This window comes from Ambystoma mexicanum, chromosome 3p (genome assembly GCF_040938575.1).
Source record: "Ambystoma mexicanum isolate Mex_15411 chromosome 3p, UKY_AmexF1_1, whole genome shotgun sequence".
NCBI classification, from domain to species: Eukaryota; Metazoa; Chordata; class Amphibia; order Caudata; family Ambystomatidae; genus Ambystoma; species Ambystoma mexicanum.
In genome coordinates, this window is record NC_090925.1 from 1,218,303,178 (window position 1) to 1,218,319,654 (window position 16,477).

Sequence of the window (16,477 nt, forward strand, 5' to 3'; positions counted from 1 at the left end):
CTTTGGAGTGGGCTGGCCAGCAAAGTTTGAGATACCTGTGTGTTGGGAGAGGCGCCTATCAATGAAATCTAAATATCACACCATGCAATTTGGGCACAGAACCCCTGCTAGATTTGAGAGACCTGTATAGTAGGAGAGAGGGCTATCAATGCAATCCAAACATCCCACTCTGCAATTTGGGCACAGAAACCCTGCTAGATTTGAGAGACCTGTATAGTGGGAGAGAGTCCTGTCAATTCAATCTAAACATCCCACAATGCACTTTGGGCGCAAAGCCCCTGCTAGATTTGAGAGACCTGTATAGTGGGGGAGAGGCCTATCAATGCAATCTAAACATCCCACAAAGCACTTGGGCACAGAACCCCTGCTAGATTTGAGAGACCTGTATAGTGGGGGAGAGGCCTATCAAAGCAATCTAAACATCCCACAAAGCACTTTGGGCACAGAACCCCTGCTAGATTTGAGAGACCTGTATAGTGGGAGAGAGGCCTATCAATGCAATCTAAACATCACACAGTGCAATTTGGTCACAGAACCACGGCTAGGTTTGAGAGACCTGTATAGTGGGAGAGAGGCCTATCAATGCAATCTAAACATCGCACACTGCAATTTGGGCCCAGAACCCCTGCTAGATTTGAGAGACTTGCATAGTGGGAGAGAGTCCTGTCAATGCAATCTAAACATCCCACAATGCACTTTGGGCACACAACCCCTGCTAGATTAGAGAGACCTGTATAGTGGGGGAGAGGCCTGTCAATGCAATGTAAACATCCCACAATGCAATTTGGGCACAGAACCCCTGCTAGATTTGAGAGACATGTATAGTGGGAGAGGGACCTATCAATGCAATCTAAACATCCCACAGTGCACTTTGGGCACAGAACCTCTGCTAGATTTGAGACACCTGTATAGTGGGAGAGAGTCATGTCAATGCAATCTAAACATCCCACAATGCACTTTGGGCACAGAACCCCTGCTAGATTTGAGAGACCTGTATAGTGAGAGAGAGGCCTATCAATGCAATCTAAACATCACACAGTGCAATTTGGTCACAGAACCACGGCTAGGTTTGAGAGACCTGTATAGTGGGAGAGAGGCCTATCAATGCAATCTAAACATCCCACACTGCAATTTGGGCCCAGAACCCCTGCTAGATTTGAGAGACTTGTATAGTGGGAGAGAGTCCTGTCAATGCAATCTAAACATCCCACAATGCACTTTGGGCACATAACCCCTGCTAGATTAGAGAGACCTGTATAGTGGGGGAGAGGCCTGTCAATGCAATCTAAACATCCCACAATGCAATTTGGGCACAGAACCCCTGCTAGATTTGAGAGACCTGTATAGTGGGAGAGGGACCTATCAATGCAATCTAAACATCCCACAGTGCACTTTGGGCACAGAACCTCTGCTAGATTTGAGACACCTGTATAGTGGGAGAGAGGCCTATCAATGCAATCTAAACATCCCACAATGCACTTTGGGCACAGAACCTTTGCTAGATTTGAGAGACCTGTATAGTGGCAGAGAGTCATGTCAATGCAATATAAACATCCCGCAATGCACTTTGGGCACAGAACCTCTGCTAGATTTGAGAGACCTGTATAGTGGGAGAGGGACCTATCAATGCAATGTAAACATCCGACAATGCACTTTGGGCACAGAACCTCTGCTAGATTTGAGAGACCTGTATAGTGGGAGAGAGTCATGTCAATGCAATCTAAACATCCCACAATGCACTTTGGGCACAGAACCTCTGCTAGATTTGAGAGACCTGTATAGTGGGAGAGGGTCATGTCAATGCAATCTAAACATCCCACAATGCACTTTGGGCACAGAACCCCTGCTAGATTCGAGAGACCTGTATAGTGGGAGAGAGGCCTATCAATGCAATCTGAATATCACACCCATGCTTGATTTGGGAGCCCATTTGTAGGTCTATACAGGGGGTCGGGGGTCTGTTCCTAGCAGGTCAGAATAGTACAATAATTAAATAATGATAAAGTTTGTCTAAATTGAGGTTGTGGTAGAGGGATGCAGTGGGGTGCAATCACCTTGTTTTAATACAGGTTTGCTAATTGGCTCGGGTTCTAGTGTAGAGTGGTGGCTCTACTCCTAGCCCAGGGCCTCTCCTACCTTCCAGGTCCTTGTAGTTGCTGGTAGACGGCTGGCCACTGACTTCCCCTGCAGACACCTGCTGACACTTCTTGGTGCCACATCTGTTGGACCCGCCCTTGGCCTTGGGGACCCTTAGCTGATGGGGCTGCCGGACAGGCGGCAGTTATGACCAATAGAATCAGCCAATCAGGCGGGAGGTGGGCGAGCTGGGAGGCGGGAGGGAAGAGGAATCAGGAAATGGGAGCGGGTGGGGGAAAGCAACGCCGCCGGGTTGGGAACGGGCCTGGGGCTCAGATTTCGTGGGCAAGTGCACAAGAAATGGGCACAAGATCAGAAATGTGGCCTCTGTCCTCACCTGGGATCGTCGACACAAGAGGCGAGCGAAGTGGGTGCGGGACGCTAGGTTAATACAGGAGCGGGGAATCAGCCAATCACGCGGGAGGTGGGCGGGCTGGGAGGCGGGAGGGAAGAGGAATAATGAAATGGGAGCGAGTGGGGGAAAGCAATGCCGCCGGGTTGGGAACAGACCTGGGGGCTCAGATTTCGCAGGCAAGTGCTCAAGAAATGGGCACAAGATCAAAAATGTGGCCTCTCTCCTCACTTGGGATCGCCAACACAAGAGGCGAGCGAAGGGGGTGCGGGACGCTAGGTTAATACAGGAGCAGGGAATCAGCCAATCACGCGGGATGTGGGCGGGCTGGGAGGCGGGAAGGAAGAGGAATCAAGAAATGGGAGCGGGTGGGGGAAAGCAACGCCGCAGGGTTGGGAACGGGCCTGGGGGCTCAGATTTCGCAGGCAAGTGCTCAAGAAATGGGCACAAGATCAAAAATGTGGCCTCTGTCCTCACCTGGGAGAGCCGACACAAGAGGCGAGCGAAGGGGGTGCGGGACGCTAGGTTAATACAGGAGTGGGGAATCAACCAATTACGCGGGAGGGAAGAGGAATTAGGAAATGGGAGTGGGTGGGGGAAAGCAACGCCGCCGGGTTGGGAACAGACCTGGGGGCTCAGATTTCACAGGCAAGTGCTCAAGAAATGGGCACAAGATCAAAAATGTGGCCTCTGTCCTCACCTGGGATCGCCAACACAAGAGGCGAGCGAAGGGGGTGCGGGACTCTAGGTTAATGCAGGAGCAGGGAATCAGCCAATCACGCGGGATGTGGGTGGGCTGGGAGGCGGGAAGGAAGAGGAATCAAGAAATGGGAGCGGGTGGGGAAAAGCAACGCCGCCGGGATGGGAAGGGGCCTGGGGGCTCAGATTTTGCAGGCAAGTGCTCAAGAAATGGGCACAAGATCAAAAATGTGGCCTCTGTCCTCACCTGGGATAGCCGACACAAGAGGCGAGCGAAGGGGGTGAGGGACGCTAGGTTAATACAGGAGCGGGGAATCAGCCAATCACGCGGGAGGGAAGAGGAATCAGGAAATGGGAGCGGGTGGGGGAAAGCAACGCCGCTGGGATAGGAACGGGCCTGGGGGCTCAGATTTCGCAGGCAAGTGCTCAAGAAATGGGCACAAGATCAAAAATGTGGCCTCTGTCCTCACTTCGGATCGCTGACACTATGTTCATAGTTGTACATAGGTATGTGTGTTTTTGATTAAATTGAGAGAGATATATAATGTATAGCCACCAGGCATGGGATGCACAATGGTCTCAATTAAGTCCATTCCACCCCAAAACCAGTTGGTGTGGAAACTGGAGCAGGCAATTTCCTGGACATCTTCTATCACTGATTTATAAAGCGGGAGCATGCGCAGCATCAGATTTCATTGTGTGTATGCCAGGGAAAGAGTACTTACTTTAGCATCCTGCAGCATTGTTGACCTGTACCAGAGAGTAATAATGAGGTGATATATCTGATTGCAACAAAACAGCTGTCAAGCTTCAGCGCCGAAGGTTCGGCGAAAGGTAGGCAGGTGCTTCAGAAACTATAGATGTGGCCTTCCGTCATCTAGGGACAGGCATGGACGGGAGGGATGGCTGAAGTCCCTATTACGGCAGAGGGATTTAGGCACTTGCCAAAGAGATTGAACCTCTGAAAACTAGGAAATCTTAGAAACTCCTGTCAGCGGTCAATGTGCTCTCACTCTAGCTTGCGTTGAGGTCAGCAGGGCACCGGAAGAATCCAGACATAGGGCCTCATTATGACCCTGCCGGTCCAGTAAATGAATGGCGGTATTTACGTATACCGGCACTTTACCGGACCAGAAGAGTACAAACATGCTGGTGGGGGTAACCTGAATTACCTCCAGCCAAGAGCTGGAGGTAACTCAGGCCCCCACTGGCATAAAACAGTTGGTATTTTCGGCACCAGTATTGCCAGTGCCAAAAATACTGGCAAATCCATCCATGGAGTCCTATGGGACTCCACGGAATGGAGATTTACACGTGGTTCCGCTGCCTGTCATTATCCAGCATTACCGGGATATCAGGCGGCAGAAACGGTAGGTGCGTTTGCAGGTATCCTGGTGGATTTTCCACCAGGATACTGGAAAACTTGGAATGAGGCCGAGAGAGTGGTGCAGGTTAAAAGGATCTTTATTGACTTTAGGTCGTCCTCTCACTCCCAACGGCCTTTATCCTGCGTCCGTGCGTGCCACGAGGGCTGATTCAAAGAATGCCTCCTAGCTGTCACGGGCACAGGAGAGCCGGCCACGTTGTGACTGCCGCGCGTGCAGGCAAAGCTACACGCACCGCGCAAACTCAGCACAACAGCTTGGCTCTCTTGACAGCATCATGCAAGTGCAGGCAAGGGCAGCCGGGTGCCTGTGTAGCGAGGAAGTGCATTATAATATTGTTCACAGCCATCCAACAAATGGTGCGACTTGCAGTGCTGCTGGCATGAGGTAGAGGGCAGCACATGCACAGCAGAGCACATGAAGTGGCCGTTCACATAACTCTGAACACTCTTGATCCCAGGTCGGGGGATATTAAGGTTAATCCTCACCCCCAACACCTTCAGGCAGAAAAGTCGATGTCTGATTCCCCTCTTCACGATTTTCCACATCCTGCCTCTCTCTCACCCTCATACCCTGTGTGTATGTGCATGTAGAACATGTTTGTGTGAGAGTGAGCGTCACCGAAGGTATTTGAGTGAGACATGACTGGTGTGACTGTGATACGTGTGATAGTGCTTGTGAGAGGTTGTGTATCTGTGCATCAGACACTGGGCCTCATCACGACTTGGGCGGTAACGCCGGCGCTAATAGCGCCGGATCACGAGTTCGGCGGTAATGTTAATCCCCATTCCCCATTGAGCCCATTCGGGAATGTCCCATTCCCCATTGGGCTCAATGGGGAAATTTCACGCTAATACCCCCACCGGATTTCCCGCCGGCGGCATAAGCGCAGATTTTCAGCGGATTTCCCCCCAGCTCAGAGCTGGGGCGAAATCCGCCAAAGTCCTGATTTGGCAGACCCTTAAACCCGGCAGTAATAGCGCCACCGCCGGATTTAAGGGTTACCGCCAAAATTTGTGATGAGGCCCACTTTGTGAAACCATTTGAGGCGATGCATGTTTGAGAAAGACATTAGGCCCAATCCTAAATATTTAGCAATGGAGCAAATCAGGAGCTGCCCCGAGCATCTCATATTTGCTTATTCTACCATCCACCTTAAGCAGAAAGATGACCACTGGAACAAATCAGGAGCTGCCCCGAACATCTCAGATTTGCATATTCTGCAATCGAGCTTAAGGAGAAAGATGACCACTTGAGCAAATCAGGAGCTGCCCCGAACATCTCAGATTTGCATATTCTGCAATCGACCTTAAGGAGAAAGATGACCACTTGAGCAAATCAGGAGCTTCCCCGAACATCTCAGATTTGCTTATTCTACCATCAACCTTAAGCAGAAAAATAACCAATGGAGCAAATCTGAAGCTGCCCCGAGCATCTCAGATTTGCTTATTCTACCATCAACCTTAAGCAGAAAAATGACGACTGGAGCAAATCTCGAGCTCCCCCGAACATCTCATATTTGCTTACTCTTCCATAGACCTTAAGCAGAAAGATGACCACTGGAGCAAATCAGGAGCTTCCCCGAACATCTCAGATTTTCATATTCTGCAATCGACCTTAAGAGCAAATCAGGTGCTGCCCCGAACATCTCATATTTGCTTACTCTTCCATAGACCTTAAGCAGAAAGATGACCACTGGAGCAAATCAGGAGCTTCCCTGAACATCTCAGATTTGCATATTCTGCAATTGACCTTAAGAGCAAATCAGGTGCTGCCCCGAACATCTCATATTTGCTTACTCTTCCATAGACCTTAAGCACAAAGATGACCACTGGAGCAAATCAGGAGCTTCCCCGAACATCTCAGATTTGCATATTCTGCAATCGACCTTAAGAGCAAATCAGGTGCTGCCCCGCACATCTCATATTTGCTTACTCTTCCATAGACCTTAAGCAGAAAGATGACCACTGGAGCAAATCAGGAGCTTCCCCGAACATCTCAGATTTGCATATTCTGCAATCGACCTTAAGAGCAAATCAGGTGCTGCCCCGAACATCTCATATTTGCTTACTCTTCCATTGACCTTAAGCAGAAAGATGACCACTGGAGCAAATCAGGAGCTTCCCCGAACATCTTAGATTTGCATATTCTGCAATCGACCTTAAGAGCAAATCAGGTGCTGCCCCGAACATCTCAGATTTGCTTATTCTACCATCAACCTTTAAGCAGAAAGATGACCACTGGAGCAAATCAGGAGCTGCCCCGAACATTTCAGATTTGCTTATTCTACCATCGACCTTAAGCAGAAAAATGACCACTGGAGCAAATCAGGAGCTTCCCCGAACATCTAAGATTTGCATATTCTGCAATCGACCTTAAGCAGATAGATGACCACTGGAGCAAATCAGGAGCTGCCCCGAACATCTCAGATTTGCTTACTCTTCCATAGACCTTAAGCAGAAAGATGACCACTGGAGCAAATTAGGAGCTTCCCTGAACAACTCAGATTTGCATATTCTGCAATCGACCTTAAGAGCAAATCAGGTGCTGCCCCGAACATCTCATATTTGCTTACTCTTCCATAGACCTTAAGCAGAAAGATGACCACTGGAGCAAATCAGGAGCTTCCCCGAACATCTCAGATTTGCATATTCTGCAATCGACCTTAAGAGCAAATCAGGTGCTGCCCCGCACATCTCATATTTGCTTACTCTTCCATAGACTTTAAGCAGAAAGATGACCACTGGAGCAAATCAGGAGCTTCCCCGAACATCTCAGATTTGCATATTCTGCAATCGACCTTAAGAGCAAATCAGGTGCTGCCCCGAACATCTCATATTTGCTTACTCTTCCATTGACCTTAAGCAGAAAGATGACCACTGGAGCAAATCAGGAGCTTCCCCGAACATCTTAGATTTGCATATTCTGCAATCGACCTTAAGAGCAAATCAGGTGCTGCCCCGAACATCTCAGATTTGCTTATTCTACCATCAACTTTTAAGCAGAAAGATGACCACTGGAGCAAATCAGGAGCTGCCCCGAACATTTCAGATTTGCTTATTCTACCATCGACCTTAAGCAGAAAAATGACCACTGGAGCAAATCTCGAGCTGCCCCGAACATCTCATATTTGCTTATTCTACCATCGACCTTAAGCAGAAAAATGACCACTGGAGCAAATCAGGAGCTTCCCCGAACATCTCAGATTTGCTTATTCTACCATCAACCTTAAGCAGAAAAATAACCAATGGAGCAAATCTGAAGCTGCCCCGAGCATCTCAGATTTGCTTATTCTACCATCAACCTTAAGCAGAAAAATGACGACTGGAGCAAATCTCGAGCTCCCCCGAACATCTCATATTTGCTTACTCTTCCATAGACCTTAAGCAGAAAGATGACCACTGGAGCAAATCAGGAGCTTCCCCGAACATCTCAGATTTTCATATTCTGCAATCGACCTTAAGAGCAAATCAGGTGCTGCCCCGAACATCTCATATTTGCTTACTCTTCCATAGACCTTAAGCAGAAAGATGACCACTGGAGCAAATCAGGAGCTTCCCTGAACATCTCAGATTTGCATATTCTGCAATTGACCTTAAGAGCAAATCAGGTGCTGCCCCGAACATCTCATATTTGCTTACTCTTCCATAGACCTTAAGCACAAAGATGACCACTGGAGCAAATCAGGAGCTTCCCCGAACATCTCAGATTTGCATATTCTGCAATCGACCTTAAGAGCAAATCAGGTGCTGCCCCGCACATCTCATATTTGCTTACTCTTCCATAGACCTTAAGCAGAAAGATGACCACTGGAGCAAATCAGGAGCTTCCCCGAACATCTCAGATTTGCATATTCTGCAATCGACCTTAAGAGCAAATCAGGTGCTGCCCCGAACATCTCATATTTGCTTACTCTTCCATTGACCTTAAGCAGAAAGATGACCACTGGAGCAAATCAGGAGCTTCCCCGAACATCTTAGATTTGCATATTCTGCAATCGACCTTAAGAGCAAATCAGGTGCTGCCCCGAACATCTCAGATTTGCTTATTCTACCATCAACCTTTAAGCAGAAAGATGACCACTGGAGCAAATCAGGAGCTGCCCCGAACATTTCAGATTTGCTTATTCTACCATCGACCTTAAGCAGAAAAATGACCACTGGAGCAAATCAGGAGCTTCCCCGAACATCTAAGATTTGCATATTCTGCAATCGACCTTAAGCAGATAGATGACCACTGGAGCAAATCAGGAGCTGCCCCGAACATCTCAGATTTGCTTACTCTTCCATAGACCTTAAGCAGAAAGATGACCACTGGAGCAAATTAGGAGCTTCCCTGAACAACTCAGATTTGCATATTCTGCAATCGACCTTAAGAGCAAATCAGGTGCTGCCCCGAACATCTCATATTTGCTTACTCTTCCATAGACCTTAAGCAGAAAGATGACCACTGGAGCAAATCAGGAGCTTCCCCGAACATCTCAGATTTGCATATTCTGCAATCGACCTTAAGAGCAAATCAGGTGCTGCCCCGCACATCTCATATTTGCTTACTCTTCCATAGACTTTAAGCAGAAAGATGACCACTGGAGCAAATCAGGAGCTTCCCCGAACATCTCAGATTTGCATATTCTGCAATCGACCTTAAGAGCAAATCAGGTGCTGCCCCGAACATCTCATATTTGCTTACTCTTCCATTGACCTTAAGCAGAAAGATGACCACTGGAGCAAATCAGGAGCTTCCCCGAACATCTTAGATTTGCATATTCTGCAATCGACCTTAAGAGCAAATCAGGTGCTGCCCCGAACATCTCAGATTTGCTTATTCTACCATCAACTTTTAAGCAGAAAGATGACCACTGGAGCAAATCAGGAGCTGCCCCGAACATTTCAGATTTGCTTATTCTACCATCGACCTTAAGCAGAAAAATGACCACTGGAGCAAATCTCGAGCTGCCCCGAACATCTCATATTTGCTTATTCTACCATCGACCTTAAGCAGAAAAATGACCACTGGAGCAAATCAGGAGCTTCCCCGAACATCTCAGATTTGCATATTCTGCAATCGACCTTAAGAGCAAATCAGGTGCTGCCCTGAACATCTCATATTTGCTTACTCTTCCATTGACCTTAAGCAGAAAGATGACCACTGGAGCAAATCAGGAGCTTCCCCGAACATCTTAGATTTGCATATTCTGCAATCGACCTTAAGAGCAAATCAGGTGCTGCCGCGAACATCTCAGATTTGCTTATTCTACCATCAACTTTTAAGCAGAAAGATGACCACTGGAGCAAATCAGGAGCTGCCCCGAACATTTCAGATTTGCTTATTCTACCATCGACCTTAAGCAGAAAAATGACCACTGGAGCAAATCTCGAGCTGCCCCGAACATCTCATATTTGCTTATTCTACCATCGACCTTAAGCAGAAAAATGACCACTGGAGCAAATCAGGAGCTTCCCCGAACATCTAAGTTTTGCATATTCTGCAATCGACCTTAAGCAGAAAGATGACCACTGGAGAAAATCTGAAGCTACCGTGAGCATCTCATATTTGCTTACTCTGCCATAGACCTTAAGCAGAAGGATGACCCCTGGAGTAAATCTGTAGCTGCCTGTGGCATCTTTGAGATGCTCATGTGCAAATGTGATTCACAAAGATTTGTTCAGAGGCATCTCAGAGATGCCCCCAAAATGCCCTCGTTTTAGGCGTTGTGAAAGAGGTACGAGGGAGCAGGAGAAAATCTGAGATGCTCGGGCATAAAATCTTTTAAATCGGGTGCAGTGGGAGACATTGAATGGGTTTGCGTGGCACTCTGTGAGACAGTATGGGCATGAGAGCTTCCCCCGGTGTACATAGCATAGCACCTCTTCTGTTCATCACTGCCAGAGAGAGAGAGAGACTAGTGCAGTCCATCCCATGTTCCCCACCACATGAGAGGGCAGAGGAAGCCATGCAACTATTCCCCATACACGTGTGGAAGCTGCCCCACCCTCCCCTGCCGAGAAGAGTGCACATTCAAGGCTGCAAAAGTCAACGGGGTACACGCTCTAACCCCAAAATGATATCTCCTCACTACTGTATGCCACAGAACGCCACTCTTCTCAAACAATCTCTGCTGTCTTAAGACCAGCAGCACCAGTAGGCTTTTGCTGGTTTGGGTCGAGGCAACACTACTATCACAGGCTGCCCTCTGCCCTCTCCATAAATGCAGCTTTTCTGATCGAGGGCTGCTTCGACCAAGCATCCCTTTCCTCTGGGATGTCTTTATGGGATGCTGACGCCCCCTCATGTTGGGCTGGAAATGTCACCCCACCCTAATATCGGTATGTCCAATGAATATGCTGAGAAGAAAAAGCCTCTGCAGACGTTTCTTCTACACCACAACGGAGGCACATCCGTCTATTTAGTGTAGCATGGCCTGGCCCGGCCCCTGCCTGTATTGCATCTAACAGAGGCCATTAATCCAAAACTAAAATACACCAAATACCTCAAAAACCTGTACTAACTATAAACCCATTAAATATATAAAAAATACTTAGGGGCAGATTCTCAAAAACATGAGCATCTCTGTGAGTTGTGCTATGTAGCAAAGATGTGTCTGCACCATTGTGCATGTGATTATGCTGCATGCACCCACAGAAAAACACCAAAGCACAGTGCCAATAATGGGGCATAGAACGTGACATCTCATGCGATGAGCCTGCCGCACTCGCGCTCTCAGATGTGCGCAAAGGGCAAGTGCATTAAAGCGCACGACATTGCATTACACACGTCTGCTTGATGTCAGAGGCCCCAAAATGGATGCAACTACCTTCAAAAGCACAGACACACATTTTTATTTTTTTTTTATTTTTTTTTTATTTTATTGATTCTTACAAACCTTTAAATTGAGTACAACACATACACATACACACACATATTAACATGTATCCTATGACAATCACCATCAATCCGTCCGTTTTCCATAATTTCCATTTCTAATGTCTATGGACACTGTTTCACCCAGTGTTACTGTTTACGGAAGATCCTTCTGTTGATGTCAAGCAAGTTTCGATTATTTCCAAACAATCGCGTTAAAGGGAGTATTAACTTTAAGTCAGAACCCTGAAACATCAGATTCCACCAATCGTCTGCACATAGGGAGGGATGGTTTAAGCTCCAGGGTCCCAAATGAATTGTCCTCTCAGATCTTAATTTAGTACAAAATAGCACTAAATGATTAAGTGATTTGTTTTCCCTCGCACACAACCTACATTCAGGTGACAGATGATCGTAACCCTTCCATAGGCGAAGCCGGTCAGCGGTTTTAAACATATTTAATCGAAACAGTATAAACAGTCTACGCGCCACACATTTAAGGCTTAAGCACCATTCGAGAGCATCCACAACCAGAAGATCTGTCGCCAAGCCAGGAAGCAAATCCAGAGGCATGCTGGGAAAAGAGATGGTATCCGTGGACAGTGAGGATAGGCAAGACGTGAATAGGGTATGCTAAGAACTTCACGCAGGAAGAGCTGGAGGTTAGTGTCACAGATGGCACAAGAATCTCACACAACAATGTCACTCCAAGTGTCAGAGGCCATTCAAGGATTCTCATTGACATTTTTGTGAGCCCTAGGGCCATCCCTCTCTCTCTGGTCTTATATCAAACTCCCTAGGACCATTCCTCTCTCTCTGGTCTTATATCGAACTCCCTAGGACCATCCCTCTCTCTCTGGTCTTAAATCGAACTCCCTAGGGCCATCCATTTCCATCTGGTCTTATATCGAACCTCCACTCTAAACCAGGTGACCCTGACTCCAGGATAGTAGATAAAGAAGGTTGACCCCTACTGTATAGAGTCTGCCCAGTATTAGAAGGGAAGACCTACATGCAGGTTTGCCGTCTCTAACTGTGGCTCCCTTAGGGACTTCCTAGCTCTCCCTACTCTAGTAGTTAGTGTTCTCCCAGGATTTGGGATTGTGCCTGCCAAATACCCTGCTTGATTGAGACTCCCCCTAAAATGCACAACCTCGCTCTCTTCTTTCTGCTACTCTGCCACTTCCCTCCTCCCTCCAATCTCCTGTCCCTTTCATGTTCTCACTCCTCCCAGGTTTTGTCTCCACCCTTTTATGTTACTCCTCTCTTCAGTACTCGACCATTCTCTCCGCCACGTTACTCCTCCCTCCAAACCACTACCTCTTCTTCCAAGCCACTAATCCACTTTTAAACCACTCCTCCTCCTTCCAAATCACTACTACTCAAACACCCTCCATTCACTCAGTACCATCTGCTTACAAACACACCTTATACTAAGCTTCCTAAGCACACTCACCACACAAACATGCACACTCACACTGCAGTACCGCTTCCACTCTCTAGCAAATGCCTCACCGGCTCCACAATTTTCCTCCACAGGCCGCTGCTCTTTCATCCTCCCTGCTGGTCAATTGGTCTTTCTCCACGTCTTTATCTGACCATACCTGAATAACCCTCACTTCCTGCTTCTTGTTCCTCTCTCCTGGGATTGGTCTTCTTTTCCTGGCCAATCTGGTCCTGTCTTCCCCACCTGAGGCATGTGTGTGAAAGTAACGGTCATAAATTGTGGGATAAGCCGCACCCACCTCATGTGTGGTTGCCGCAAAGCAGCCATGGTGGACCCGGTAAGTGTTTGTCTTTGTGTTACAGGACTCTGGAGCGTACCCAAGGTAGGTTTACTGGGAAAGGGTGGACCCTTCTTCCTCTTTAGTCTCTGGCGGTCTAGTTGGTTCATGTCTAGATGTGTAGGCATATCAGAGTCTTTCAGCCACCCTGCGATGATTGTCCGTTGCCCCACTAGGTATGCAGCTCCTCCCGTCCCCTCTCTCTTTCTTGGATGTAAACTGCTGAAGCCGGCAGTGCACGTCTGCAGGGTCGCTACTTTTCTGTGGGAGTCTCTTTCTCTGTGCGGCCGATCTGTTTCAGTTTTCCCGCTAAGGAACATATGGTGCTACATCTGGTTTCAATCGTCTGTGTTTCTGCTTGACTCCATGAGTGGATGAGTTGTCTCTCAATAAAAAGAGAGGCACTGAAAAATATAAGATATTTGAGGCAGGGCCGGAGGAAAAGGTTACATAGAAACATGCTGGAATGGGGTGGGGGTAGGGCAGTAATTACTACCCTCTCAACTGCTACTGTCTAGCTCAGGCTTAGCTTAGGACTGGCTCTGGATTTCCCCCTGGTAGGCCTTCCACCCCCGACTTCTTGGGGTTCCCATCCCATCTTGGCAAGGACACATCATCATGAACTGTATGACGACCATGAGACACCCGATTCAACCTGCAAGGGCAAAGAGCCGGCCTCACAGTCCTATGGTACGAACTAACTACCAATGTCAAAGCCCCTGGAGTTGCCACACGGACCCCAAAAGAAATCAAAAAGTGTGGAGGTGACAAGAAGAGGCAGATAAAAGAAAAATGGGCAGTTCTCCACGTGCGTGCCCAACGCCTGGGGGTGGGGGGGGCACCTTCCGAGAACACCCAGACACCAGTGAAGTCAGCCATAGCTGCCAAGCTGCACACTATTTCAGTATATGGCTCTGGTGGTCCTGATACAGCAACTCCTCTTCCAGGTGAGACTTGCAGTGTTACATTTATTTTATTATTTTATTTCTCAGTTGTATAATGCGTTAGCTAACGTGGGTGTCGCTTCAAAGCACCAGGGACAAATGAAACAGGATATTGGGTACAATGCACACATGTGACATATATGCAAGGAGGAGGACGCATAGTATGAGGTTAGACACCCAAGTAGTCTGCTTAGTGCTCGGTGTAAGACACCTGACCTGACAGCTCGGTTACATAGAGCAGTTTCATCTTGTTGCTAAGGATATCCCTGAAAAAACCGAATCTAACAATGACTGCATCCTTTTTTTGTGTGTAAAAATGCGTGGGAGATTCTCTGACCCCCCGGTACGCCCCACCTTAACTATTTCCCTTACCCCACCCCTTTATTTCCTAAAAACTTCCCCAAAATTGGAAAAATAATCACAAAAAAAGATGCAGTCATTTCCCCATTCAGTTCTTTTCTCGTGATTATTTCTGGGGGTACCGTTGCTAAGTCATCATTGGTACAGACATTCTAGTGCTTGCAGGTTATTCCTATTATAACAGACATAAAACTCGTGGGCATAAGGATAAGGCAGGTAACCTCACGCATTGCCAAGGAAAGCAGATCCAAGCTAAAGCAAAACGCGCCTGTGGGGCATAAGGTATAAGTGTGGTATAGTCAAGTATAGGAGTCTTTGGAGAGCGGGGCGTTTATTTGGTTAATGTTCGCAGATATATCCGAGCTAGATTGGATCATGGAGAGGAATGTATCTGTGTGGAAACACATTTACTTTAGAGAGGCAAAGAGCAGAGTCACTCAGACGTGCTCCGCATAGTATGTGCATTGCAAGTAAATCCTAGGTAGGCCCCTCTGCCGCCCCTGAACATGGCTTCCCAAACCTTCATGCGACCCATGTCATATAGCATTGCTTTGCCAAAGTAAATGACTCTGTGGTAATTTACTTCAACACAAATCACTTAGTTCAGGAAGTGAATATACATTGTTTTGTAATGGTAAGTGGACTAGGGGTGGTAGTAATGGGCATGGGGTTACCCCCCTACCCCACCAACCCCATCATTTTCAGATTCAAAGTAATTTATGTCGAATTAAATTACCCTTGGAGAAATGTAAATCGGCAAAACAACGTAGATCCGTACAGATATGTGTATGCAAGGCACATACATGTGTATGGCCAGACCCATATGACGACATATAGTCATGAGCGTTATGTTGCGTCATGCTTGCAATGGCAGCTGGACATGAAATCTTATAGGGCATTGCAGAGATGTGTGGGAGTCCTTGAGGCATATATGCGTCATTGCTGTCGTAGTGGGTTTTTGACCCGTTAACTAAGTACCTCACCACTGTAGGAGCCCGTATTCACCTGGAACCATAGTGTACCTGAATGCAACGTATGCATCAAGCAAATCATTCGAGACAACACATATTCTATTTAATAGACAGACGCCGCGCAATAGGATGCCATATATAAAATGGTTGACCCAGATGTGCAGCCGCTGGAAGGAGATGGTGAGCCACGGGGGGGGGGGTGGAGGCTGTAATGCAGGAATCCCATCGTGCAGAGGGACAGACCCAGGTACATGAGGAACGGACCACAGAAACGGAACTCCCAGAACAGTCCACCTCAACACGCCATACACCCAACGTATGGAAAGGATGGCCCGTCTCAACAGTCCCTGCACCACTCCGTAGACCTCCTTGGCAGCGTGCCAGCACCAGCTGACCATACGCACCCAGCTCACTTCCTTTTGGAGGTCCCTGGGCAAGGGGCTCCTTGGCGTGTCAAGGGGAATAGCAGAGAGGAGACAGGCCATGGTGCAGGAGACAAGAGCAAACTGGGAAACGTTCAGGGCAAACCAGGAGGAGCTGCTGGAAATGAACAGTGCATAGACAGGTGTGGGTGCAGGTGAAGCGACATGCTGAGAGCCTGGCGGTAGTCAACAGAATTGCAGACGTCCGGGCAGGATATGCGGCCCGAATGGTCACAGGCTCCAGATGTCCGAGCACAACATCCCGCGTATCCTCAGTGGACCAACATCTTCCAACCCTTGACCAACAAACCTCCACACCATCAGCGCAACCTGCAACCAGAGACGGGGCATCCCTGAGACGAAGCAAGCACTATCCAGAGAAATGCTCCTCTGTTTTCCTTGGTCTTTTCTTTGTTTAGTTGATGTGGGCATTTTGGGGCTGATCCTGTCATTTATTCTTTTCTGCATTATCATATTTTATGGAAAGACCAATATATTTGTGATCCTGCCGCTTTGTTGCGTGTTTCATCCGTTGTGTAGGTCCCGTGCTCAGAGGAAAGGGG